The following is a 10,000-nucleotide window of genomic DNA, read 5'->3' on the forward strand; positions in this document are numbered from 1 at the left end:
ACCTCTATTTTTTAAATTGTATTTATTTACTAGCAAGCTGGTCTCGCTTAGCCCGACATTTTTAATTCTAAGAGAGACAAAACTCAAATAGAATTTGAAAATCCAAGAACATTTTTTAAAGAATTGGTCTTCACTTGTTTAAATAAATTCATTAATTTTTTTACTTTGGTTCTTTTAACTTTCAGAAAGACAATTTTAGAGAAAAAATACAACCTTAAAAATGATTTTAGGATTTTTAAACACATATACCTTTTTACCTTTTAAATTCCTTCCTCTTCTTTCCTGACAATTTAAATCAATGTTCAAGTAAAAAAAAAATTTTTTATTGTAAAGAATAATAAATACATTTTATTTTAATTCTTCATTTTAGCTTCTGTTTTTTCGACGAAGAATATTTGTGAAATATTTCTTCAAACTTATTAGGATTAAAATTTTAAAAAAAATGATTCTGGCAAATCTAGAAAATCTGTAGAATCAAATTTGAATCTTATTTTAAAGTCTTTTGAATTTCTTTTCAAATTTTTGTTTTGGAAAATCTAGAAGAAATAATGATTTGTCTTTGTTAGAAATATAGCTTGGTCCAATTTGTTATATATTCTAACAAAGTGTAGATTGGATTTTAACCTATTTAAAACATGTCATCAAAATTCTAAAATTAATCTTAATCAGGAAAAATTACTAATGATGTTCTATTAATTATTTTTTAAATTTTTTCAAAAAGATTCGAATTAGCTAGTTTCTCTCTTCTTTTTTTCGGTTGAATTTGGAATTTTAAAGAGTCGAAATTGAAGATAAAATATGTTTCAAAATTGAATTGTCATTTTTTTCGTGTTTTCTCCTCTTTTAAACCGTTCAATTAAGAGTAAATATCATTAATTATTAACAATAACATAGAGTTAAAGGTAAATTGAGCAAATTGGCTATTTCTGGCAATTTATTGAAGTGTGTATCAAACTGGTAGCCCTTCGCATTAATCACTACCCAAGAAGTAGCTCTTGGTTCAAAAAGGTTGGTGACCCCTGATGTACAATATTGGTTTTGTTGTAAACAAATGTTTTTTTTTTGTTTTTCTTAAAGAACAGAGCTAAGTAAAAATATTAATACTCAATTTTAGTAAAACTGTAGGTAAATATAATAATAAATTTAAAAAAATATTAATACATTTATATTTTTTTGATTATATTTTATTTAGTGTTGTTTACGCATATGATTATTAGGATTTTATATTTGATCAGTTTTTTGTTACCTTTCCTTGTCGTGGAAAGGTATCTAACAATAACTGTCAGAAAAATTGTATGTAAATTGTCAAAAAAACTTTCCGTTCTGAGTTCCCAATGAACAGACAACAGGCTGTCTTTGTTGCACCAAGCAAAGGCTTGGAAAATTCCATTGTGTACGATGGGAGGAGACGGGAGGGGGTTACCTATTGTCATCGAAGACCTGCTCAAGCCGAATCCAGGACGAGCCCAAGCCCGAGGCATCTTCTTCTTTTGTCTTCAATGTGACCAAAAAGAAGAGCCATTCCTGTTGAGACATGTTGTTGTGTAAACATTGAATATCTAAATAAAGGAGGAGACGTAAACCTTTTAATCATCAGAGCGTGCTAAGACACTGTAAGAGGTTACAAGTCGACGGCGTCTTTCCTCAATTGAGTCCAAATTTAATTCTGTCTCTGTTTGATTCTTTGCTTCTTGTCTTGTTTAATAGATGTCATCAGTGTTTGAACCTGACAATAATATTTAAAATCGCATTTTCATTATTATTATGATATTACATAGTGCAAATAAAATACTAAAAATGTTTAAAAAATAAGCAGTAAAATCATGGAATAAATCTTCATTTTAAACTGGAAAAATAAATAGCAAAACCTTCATAATAAACAAGGTGAAACTGGGAGATGGGGGGCAGGGGGTGACACTTTGATAAGCTTCAAATGAAAGAAAAGTAATTTAAAAAAATAATAAATAGAACTAAAACGTGTTAAAAGTAGTGAAGTCAGGGAAAAAAATAACATTTAACTTTGAAAAAAGTCATAAAAAATCAATTAAATACATGTCCGCTCACAGAAAGCATGTCAGCATGGTTTTGTATTGTATTGTACATGGTAATTGGGATTTGTTATGTATTGTATATATTATATAAAAATATAATATAATATATCAGTATATACTGTATATTATAATACATAAATATTACATATATGTTACATTTTTTGTGTACTTTACACCTGCATTATCCTTTCCATCCTTACCCTTTCCATCCTGAGCTATTGTGTGGAACAATTTCCCTTTTGGATCAATAAAGTTTGTCTAAGTCAATGTCAAAATAAATGTAAACCTTAAAAACTGCATTGAAATTGTATTTTTGATACCATGGTATTATAAAAGTATTATAAAACATTACATGAAGAAAAATAATCAAAAATAATACTAAGGTAACTCCTTTATCTTCCAATCACAATATTGATTGATAATTGGAAGCATATATCAATGTGTGTATTGTAAGTGTACAGTATGATCGCCGCCCTGCTGGCAAATAAAGAGATGACAGCGTCAGGCTCAAAAACGATTTAGCTGCACGGTTGAGTTATCTTCAGCTTTTTAAATGCAGACCTTTTCTTGAAAATATTCCGTTGCCATAGTGATGATCAGCCACATATGAGGATTGTAAAGGTCACATGATGTTCTCCTCAGGTGATCCTGTTGATCTTTTATTGCTTTTCTGTATCCGGCCGGCTTCAACAGAAAGTTGATAACTCATAACTTGGTTATTAATGTCTTTGCTAGTCATCGTCTTAATGACCGACATTGTCATTAGAAGGCTACTAATCACTGCAGCTTTTAGCGCTACTCCATCAATGAACCTCTTAAGGCCCGAGCTGTTTGTTTACATGCTTTTTTGTTTTATTTCTCTTTGCTATTTGGGCTTATTGGACCCTAATTAGAATAAAAACTAAGAGTCATCTTTTGATATGATGTACTTAGTCCAGGGGTCACCAACCTTTTTGAAAGCAAGAGCTACTTCTTGGGTAGTGATTCATGCGAAGGGCTACCAGTTTGATACACACTTCAATAAATTGCCAGAAATAGCCATTTTACTCAATTTACCTTTAACTCTATGTTATTATTAATAATTAATGATATTTACACTTAATTGAACGGTTTAAAAGAGGAGAAAACACGAAAAAAATGCCAATTAAATTTTGAAACATAGTTTATCTTCAATTTCGAATCTTTAAAATTCTAAATTCAACCAAAAAAAAGAAGACAAAAAGTTTAAAAAATTATTTATGGAACATCATTAGTAATTTTTCCTGATTAAGATTAATTTGAGAATTTTGATGACATGTTTTAAATATGTTAAAATCCAATCTGCACTTTGTTAGAATATATAACAAATTGGACCAAGCTATATTTCTAACAAAGACAAATCATTATTTCTTCTAGATTTTCCAGAACAAAATTTTTTTAAAGAAATTCAAAAGACTTTGAAATAAGATTTAAATTTGATTCTACAGATTTTCTAGATTTGCCAGAATAAGTTTTTTGAATTTTAATCATAATAAGTTTGAAGAAATATTTCACAAATATTCTTCGTCGAAAAAATAGAAGCTAAAATGAAGAATTACATTAAAATGTATTTATTATTCTTTACAATAAAAAAAATACATTTACTTGAAAATTGATTTAAATTGTCAGGAAAGAAGAGGAAGGAATTTAAAAGGTAAAAAGGTATATGTGTTTAAAAATCCTAAAATCATTTTTAAGGTTGTATTTTTTCTCTAAATTTGTCTTTCTGAAAGTTATAAGAAGCAAAGTAAAAAAATAATGAATTTATTTAAACAAGTGAAGACCAAGTCTTTCAAATATTTTCTTGGATTTTCAAATTCTATTTGAGTTTTGTCTCTCTTAGAATTAAAAATGTCGGGCAAAGCGAGACCAGCTTGCTGGTAAATAAATAACATTTAAAAAATAGAGGCAGCTCACTGGTAAGTGCTGCTATTTGGGCTATTTTTAGAACAGGCCAGCGGGCGACTCATCTGGTCCTTACGGGCTACCTGGTGCCCGCGGGCACCGCGTTGGTGACCCCTGACTTAGTCCATAAGTACACAAATGTGTACTTCCTGTTTAGTGACATGCTAATTCTTATTTTTAAACTTTTTTTTTCCAAATTCCATTGTATGTTATACTCTTCTGACACCACCAGATGGCAGTATAAGTGTCCACATAAGTGGCCATAAGACCCCAATTCAGTAGCGTACACAATTTTGGAAATAAGAGCTAAAAGGTGCTGTCCACGCATGTGGCCACTAAGACTTTAGATAAGATCCAAAGAAGTGCTAAAGTGATAACTAATGATGGTTCAAACGTCATTAAGCCTCATCAAAAAGACCAATTAAAGTCACTTTGACAGCGGAACGACGTTCATCAAGATTATTGCTTCATTTAAAGCTAAAAAACACAGAAGATACCACAGCTATGATGGCCATTTTGGTATGTACTTTCATTAGTTCTCACCAGGTAAGCTAACTTGATTAATTAGCTTTCATCGTAAAAAAAAAAAAAGTGTCCGTTTCATTTGAGTAGTCAGCGAAAACAACGTTTACTGCTATCGTTAGCAGCTAATCACGCAGCTTGTAGAATGTTCACCCTGCGTCCATTAGAGCAGTGGTCCCCAACCACCGGGCTGCGGCCCGGTACTGGTCCGTGGATCAATTGGTACCAGGCCGCACAAGAAATTTAAAAAAAAAATTAATTAAAGACCCTTTTAGCCTTTATTTCAGTACTCTTATTGCACTGGAGAATAATACAATGTGTTGATCAACTTGACATGCATTTGCATCACTCAACTCTGCTAAGCAATGTGGTCTACATACAACACACAAACAATGTGGTCTACATACAACACACAAACAATGTGGTCTACATACAACACACAAACAATGTGGTCTACATACAACACACAAACAATGTGGTCTACATACAACACACAAACAATGTGGTCTACATACAACACACAAACAATGTGCTCTACATACAACACACAAACAATGTGGTCTACATACAACACACAAACAATGTGGTCTACATACAACACACAAACAATGTGGTCTACATACAACACACAAACAATGTGGTCTACATACAACACACAAACAATGTGGTCTACATACAACACACAAACAATGTGGTCTACATACAACACACAAACAATGTGGTCTACATACAACACACAAACAATGTGGTCTACATACAACACACAAACAATGTGCTCTACATACAACACACAAACAATGTGGTCTACATACAACACACAAACAATGTGCTCTACATACAACACACAAACAATGTGGTCTACATACAACACACAAACAATGTGGTCTACATACAACACACAAACAATGTGGTCTACATACAACACACAAACAATGTGGTCTACATACAACACACAAACAATGTGCTCTACATACAACACACAAACAATGTGGTCTACATACAACACACAAACAATGTGGTCTACATACAACACACAAACAATGTGGTCTACATACAACACACAAACAGTGTGGTCTACATACAACACACAAACAGTGTGGTCTACATACAACACACAAACAATGTGGTCTACATACAACACACAAACAATGTGGTCTACATACAACACACAAACAATGTGGTCTACATACAACACACAAACAATGTGGTCTACATACAACACACAAACAATGTGCTCTACATACAACACACAAACAATGTGGTCTACATACAACACACAAACAATGTGGTCTACATACAACACACAAACAATGTGGTCTACATACAACACACAAACAATGTGGTCTACATACAACACACAAACAATGTGCTCTACATACAACACACAAACAATGTGGTCTACATACAACACACAAACAATGTGGTCTACATACAACACACAAACAATGTGGTCTACATACAACACACAAACAATGTGCTCTACATACAACACACAAACAATGTGGTCTACATACAACACACAAACAATGTGGTCTACATACAACACACAAAGACAAAGATATGTTTCAAAGGCCAATTTGTTTCAGGCCAGAACAAATTGACCAAACTATTATAAATATGTGCAACATAACATACATAAGTAACAAACAGCATAACATACATAAGTAACAAACAGCATAACATACATAAGTAACAAACAGCATAATAACAACATATAAACATGCCTAACTAGGCCTTTTTTTCTCTCAAGGAATTGTGAAATAAAATCATGTCTTCAGGAGATCAACACTGTACTGAAGAAATTTAAATAAATAAATAAAAAAATTAAATAACATGTTTATTTTTTATTAAATCAACATAAAAAACACAAGATACACTTACAATTAGTGCACCAACCCAAAAAACCTCCCTCACAATTCTGCATTTTTTAGCAAGCAAATATTTTGTCTGCAAGGTTTTTAGGAGAAGATATTCAAAATTGGGGGACAAAGCACGAGCAGTTTGTGGATGTTGAGCTAAATTGCTGTAATACCAATGTGGAGGGGGGCGTGGCCTGCGGACCTGCAGCGAAGCGGGGTGTTCCAGGACCGGGAGGAGAGAGCAGTTGGAGGTGGAGTGAGAACGAGAGAGAGAGAGACAGAGGAAGAGGAAGAGACGCTTGCTGAGAAGCCCAAACAAAAAGACTTTATTGAAAAATAAAATAAGTGTTCTCAACCCTGACAAGGAGCTGTCATGTCGGTGATTGGTGGTCCCAGGAACCCGGAGGAAAGAAACCTCCACAACCAACTAGCTTAAGAAATGATTGCGTTACAAATTGTTACTGAACTACAAATGATTGGTATTGTAGTCATTTATTTTGTTGTCTTTAAAGGGGAGGAATAAGCAAACAAAAAAAAAGAGTCTTTACGTTGCTACGTTACATGTAGCATCTTTTCTGCTTCATGTGTGAGCTTCTTTTAATGACTCATGCACACTACTTGACAAAAATATTTGGCAAGCTAGCGTTAAAAAGTACCAGGATGTTAGATAATGAATTACGACTGTTTTGTATCGTTTTGCAAATAAAAATGTGTTTTATATGCTAGCTTGCTAGCTAACTATATTGTGTCTTCTAGCTAGCAAGCTACAAACACATTCAAGCTGGGATCTTTTATAATGTTTTGTATTGATGTAAAAATAAATATAAATTGTATCTGCTAGCTAGCCAACTTCAACAATATTTACGCTTGGATGAATTAGGATGCGTCGTTATGCTAGGTAGGTGAAAACACTTTGGAATGTTGTTTATTGGCATTGTCTGGTTGCTTTATAGCACTTGGGAGATGTTGTCTATTGTTTATTGTTTATTTTTTACTTATTAGCGCGTAGCCTTTCCAACTGGAAAAAAAAAGAGAAAGAAATTGAAAAAGATAATTTGCTACGTTTCATTTTCTTCAACAGAACAAACAAAGAGCATAACAAGCCACCTAGCATGTTTATATTTGCATGGTAGCATGTTCATATTTGCATGGTAGCATGTTTATATTTGCATGGTAGCATTTTCATGTTTGCATGGTAGCATGTTTATATTTGCATGGTAGCATGTTCACGTTTGCACGGTAGCGTGTTCATGTTTGCATGGTAGCATGTTTATATTTGCATGGTAGCATGTTTATATTTGCACGGTAGCATGTTCATGTTTGCATGGTAGCATGTTTATATTTGCATGGTAGCATGTTCATGTTTGCATGGTAGCATGTTCATGTTTGCATGGTAGCATGTTCATGTTTGCATGGTAGCATTTTCATGTTTGCATGGTAGCATGTTCATGTCTGCATGGTAGCATGTTCATGTTTGCATGGTAGCATGTTCATGTTTGCATGGTAGCATGTTCATGTTTGCATGGTAGCATGTTCATATTTGCATGGTAGCATGTTCATGTTTGCATGGTAGCATGTTCATGTTTGCATGGTAGCATGTTCATGTTTGCATGGTAGCATGTTCATGTTTGCATGGTAGCATGTTCATATTTGCATGGTAGCATGATCATGTTTGCATGGTAGCATGTTCATATTTGCATGGTAGCATGTTCATGTTTGCATGGTAGCATGTTCATGTTTGCATGGTAGCATGTTCATGTTTGCATGGTAGCATGTTCATATTTGCATGGTAGCATGTTCATGTTTGCATGGTAGCATGTTCATATTTGCATGGTAGCATGTTTATATTTGCATGGTAGCATTTTCATGTTTGCATGGTAGCATGTTTATATTTGCATGGTAGCATGTTCACGTTTGCACGGTAGCGTGTTCATGTTTGCATGGTAGCATGTTTATATTTGCATGGTAGCATGTTTATATTTGCACGGTAGCATGTTCATGTTTGCATGGTAGCATGTTTATATTTGCATGGTAGCATGTTCATGTTTGCATGGTAGCATGTTCATGTTTGCATGGTAGCATGTTCATGTTTGCTTGGTAGCATTTTCATGTTTGCATGGTAGCATGTTCATGTCTGCATGGTAGCATGTTCATGTTTGCATGGTAGCATGTTCATGTTTGCATGGTAGCATGTTCATGTTTGCATGGTAGCATGTTCATATTTGCATGGTAGCATGTTCATGTTTGCATGGTAGCATGTTCATGTTTGCATGGTAGCATGTTCATGTTTGCATGGTAGCATGTTCATGTTTGCATGGTAGCATGTTCATATTTGCATGGTAGCATGATCATGTTTGCATGGTAGCATGTTCATATTTGCATGGTAGCATGTTCATGTTTGCATGGTAGCATGTTCATGTTTGCATGGTAGCATGTTCATGTTTGCATGGTAGCATGTTCATATTTGCATGGTAGCATGTTCATGTTTGCATGGTAGCATGTTCATGTTTGCATGGTAGCATGTTCATGTCTGCATGGTAGCATGTTCATGTTTGCATGGTAGCATGTTCATGTTTGCATGGTAGCATGTTCATGTTTGCATGGTAGCATGTTCATATTTGCATGGTAGCATGTTCATGTTTGCATGGTAGCATGTTCATGTTTGCATGGTAGTATGTTCATGTCTGCATGGTAGCATGTTCATGTTTGCATGGTAGCATGTTCATGTTTGCATGGTAGCATGTTCATATTTGCATGGTAGCATGTTCATGTTTGCATGGTAGCATGTTCATGTTTGCATGGTAGCATGTTCTTGTTTGCACGGTAGCATGTTTATATTTGCATGGTAGCATGTTCATGTTTGCATGGTAGCATGTTCATGTTTGCATGGTAGCATGTTCATATTTGCATGGTAGCATGTTCATGTTTGCATGGTAGCATGTTCTTGTTTGCACGGTAGCATGTTTATATTTGCATGGTAGCATGTTCATGTTTGCATGGTAGCATGTTTATATTTGCATGGTAGCATGTTCATGTTTGCATGGTAGCATGTTCATATTTGCATGGTAGCATGTTCATGTTTGCATGGTAGCATGTTCTTGTTTGCACGGTAGCATGTTTATATTTGCATGGTAGCATGTTCATGTTTGCATGGTAGCATGTTCATATTTGCATGGTAGCATGTTCATGTTTGCATGGTAGCATGTTCATGTTTGCATGGTAGCATGTTCATGTTTGCATGGTAGCATGTTCATATTTGCATGGTAGCATGTTCATATTTGCATGGTAGCATGTTCATGTTTGCATGGTAGCATGTTCATGTTTGCATGGTAGCATGTTCTTGTTTGCACTGTAGCATGTTCATGTTTGCACGGTAGCATGTTTATATTTGCATGGTAGCATGTTCATATTTGCATGGTAGCATGTTCATGTTTGCATGGTAGCATGTTCATGTTAGCACGTTTGAAAGGCAGCTGTGTTGCTTGGGTAGCAGGGATGACGTAGCAGTGATGACGTAGCAGAGGGAAGCAGCTCAGCTTGCAGTGCTGAGCTTCATTCACTCCATCTTCCTCATCTTCCTCATCTTCTTCTCTACACAACAACATTTCACCAACTTGCATCTATTCTGTGAACATCTTCTTCATC

General features: G+C 34.5%; 1 protein-coding gene across 1 annotated transcript in view; it reads left to right on the forward strand.

Annotated features, from left to right (window-relative positions):
- The first annotated feature begins 9,989 nt into the window (after positions 1-9,989).
- oprk1 (opioid receptor, kappa 1) overlaps positions 9,990-10,000 on the forward strand; it is a 13,820-nt gene continuing 13,809 nt past the window's right edge. Inside the window, exon 1 of the mRNA XM_062023408.1 lies at positions 9,990-10,000. This exon is cut by the window's right edge and continues 75 nt beyond it. The gene's annotated coding sequence lies outside the window, so the exon portion shown is untranslated.

Source organism: Entelurus aequoreus, linkage group LG16 (assembly GCF_033978785.1).
Source record: "Entelurus aequoreus isolate RoL-2023_Sb linkage group LG16, RoL_Eaeq_v1.1, whole genome shotgun sequence".
NCBI lineage: Eukaryota > Metazoa > Chordata > Actinopteri > Syngnathiformes > Syngnathidae > Entelurus > Entelurus aequoreus.